Raw genomic sequence first — 3,046 nt, 5'->3', positions numbered from 1 at the left:
GACCACATAGCAGACCACTGTCCTTTCTTGTCCCCACCCCCTTCCAAGGGGTCACTGCAAAGGGGACGTTCGATGTACTCCATCGGTCAGTGTCCCCACAGCGCCCAAATGGCTGATTTAAACAATTTCGATGTACTGATCTATTTTCTTTTTCCGTCTATAGGAAAACAGATAATCAGTTTGTGTATTTCTGATGCCTTTTCTCAGCCGCATTTCCTGATTTGTTTTTTATATTAAAAGGCATAAATGTGAATTCTCTTTCAACATAATCAATCAAGCAGCATTTATTACGTGTCTGGAAGGTACCCGAACAGGAGTAGGATCTGTGATGATGTGAAGAAGGTCATTGCAGAACACCTGCCGTCACAGATGAAGTACAGTCATGTGCTGACTAATGATGGGGACGCATTCTGAGAAATGCGTCTTTGGGCAGCTCTGTCACCGTGCGGACATCACAGAGGGCTCTTACAAAGCCCAGATGGCACAGCCCGCTGCCCGCCCATGCTGTGCAGTGTAGCCTACTGCTCCTGGGCTGCATGTCACCATACCGAAGGCCGCAGGCAGTCATGGCACAATGGTATCTGTTTATCTAAACGTATGTAACATAGACAAGTTACAGTAAGAATCCGTTATGGCCTCATGGGGCCTCCTTGGTGTCTGCGGTCCATCCCCGACTGAAACATCACTATGGGGTGCACAACTGGGGTAGATTCTTAGTGGACAGAGAGCACTACATGTACTAAACAGCTAAATAACTTTGTAAATGACGTAGGACCAAATTCATTGCAACTTAATAGGTTTATTCTTCATATGTGTCCTATGGGTTGCCAAATGATTAGGTGGGGTATCTGTATCAACTCTGCTGATGATACGGCTGGCCTCACAGCTATTTCTTTTTATGTGACTGCTAATTTGTGGCCCACGGAGTAGTAAGACCCTTCAGTTACTTATTCAACACATATTAACACTTGTTATTAACTAGGCATTCGATAAAGAGTCAAAACAGAGTCCTTGGACTGATGGAGCTCAGACTATAGTGAGAGACACCTTTATCAAAGAATTATGATAGATATTCAATTGATAAAGGGTCACTTACAGTTATGAACAATGTAGAGGTAAGAAACAATAATCACGAAGAGCAAAAGGAGTTTAGATAATGGTTCTTGAAGTAAATACACTTGACTCGAAATTTTGAAAATTAGAGGATGGAAATGAATAAACGAGTCACAGAACTTCGAAAGGGCCGAGGGGCAGGGGTTACTGCATAGAGTCTGAGGAATCTGGTAGCTGAGATTCCCAGACTGGAGTCGAGAATGGAAATGGTTTGGATAAACCTGGAGAAAAGCGCAAGGGGCAGGATGCGTAAGGTCATACGTTACACACCGTCAGACCAATTTTTAACTATTAAAGACAGAGAAAGCCCTACACAGACTTTTCGATAGAAGAGTCAAAAATAAAACTGTGCTTTAAGTTGACTTGTTCTTTAGGATCGAGAAGGAATTAAAATTGTGGAAAAGTGTGTTGACTTCACAAGTTTACCAGAATTGGCCACCTCTCCCTGGCAAGAGTGGAGAGCCATTGCCTCATTTGGGAAAAATATTAAATTATGGAATAGGATGTGGTTCCATAGTGTAGCGGTTAGCATGTCTGCTTTACACGCAGAAGGTCCTGGGTTCCCGCTCCAGTGGAGCCCCGGTCCATGGTCTACGGCCATGCCACCCTGAACAAGCCTGATGTCTGATCTTGGAAGCTAAGCAGGGTCGGGCCTGGTTAGTACTTGGATAGGAGACCACCTAGGAAGACTAGGTACTGTAGGCAATAATAATAATAAATAATAAAATAAAATAAATTTTAAAAATTATGGAATAACAGCGACTTTGTTGACAAGATCAGATCAAAGTCACCGTGAAAAAAAGATATTCTTTAAGAGTGATTATTAAGTTTACCTTGTAAAGAATGTATAATATAATCTTGAAAGTTTTAAATATATGATTTATCCAACTGTCTAGTAATGATTCTGTCTGGATTGCAGTGGGGAAAAGCCTCTTCTGATATCACTGCCCACAAATACGTGACCATCCTAAGCTCTTCCCGTGACGGGAGGGGACTGGCTGACATGCTGAATGGCATGTCGGTCCCACGGCTTTGTGCTGGCTCTTTTAGTGCTGTCAGGAACTGAGAGATGTCCATGAGCATGCTTCTATTTTTAGTGAAATTAATATTTCATAGGATTCTACCTCTATCTATTGCATTAAACAATAATGGATCGAATTACGCCTGACAGCTGTTGTCCATTTATGTTACTTTTTCCTCACATAAAAAAAATAATAATAATTCACACTGCTTCTGTAACATAAACTCTGTTTGACAGCTAGCTGATTTTCTGCGAGTAGGCTTGGAATCTGGAGGAATATTTATGATGGATTATATTCGAAAGCAAATATCAATAAAATAAAAGTCTTTAGTCATCTATATTTAATTTTTCTTTACCTGCAGCACATGTCTATTCTCGCAAAGTGATAAACTGAGGGAGTATTCATCAAACCGCATTTTAATTTCTGACACAGTAGGGCTATTTTTCAGTTTGATCTTTAAAGTAAAATCATCGTTCAGCTAATATCTAAACTGTCCTGGGACAAACCTTGAATAATAACTAGATTTAATGAAGCGGCTCTCCAAGGAAAATTTCTCTTTAGAAGTTTTTCATTTCCATTTTACTTTTGATTAAATAAGGAGGATTTTGCTCAGTGTTGAAAATCATGTTTATCCTTCCAGAATTCTGTGCTATCGTCAAATCTGAAGTTCTTCTTTCGATCAGATTTTCATTCCCAAGCATTTCAGGGGCTTTGGTTAAAATTTGGTGGCTTACTAAATAGCAGAGTTTCTTCTTCTTTGATTTTTTAAAAGTGATACATCTCTTTATAGAGAATTAAAATTTTACAATTAAATATATTAGGAGTACATGGGGTACAGATATCTCTTCTGTATCCTGTTTTCATTTCCTCTGGAGATATACTCAGAAGTAGGATTGCTAAATCACGTGATT

The 3,046-nt window shown here is 39.8% G+C and overlaps 1 pseudogene; it reads left to right on the top strand.

Annotated features, from left to right (window-relative positions):
- The first annotated feature begins 1,702 nt into the window (after nt 1–1,702).
- On the top strand, nt 1,703–1,818 carry LOC112472696 (annotated as a pseudogene).
- Nucleotides 1,819–3,046: the final 1,228 nt, after the last annotated feature.

Source organism: Pteropus alecto, unplaced genomic scaffold (genome assembly GCF_000325575.1).
Source record: "Pteropus alecto unplaced genomic scaffold, ASM32557v1 scaffold87, whole genome shotgun sequence".
Lineage (NCBI taxonomy): Eukaryota > Metazoa > Chordata > Mammalia > Chiroptera > Pteropodidae > Pteropus > Pteropus alecto.
This window is presented reverse-complemented; position numbering and strand designations above follow the sequence as displayed.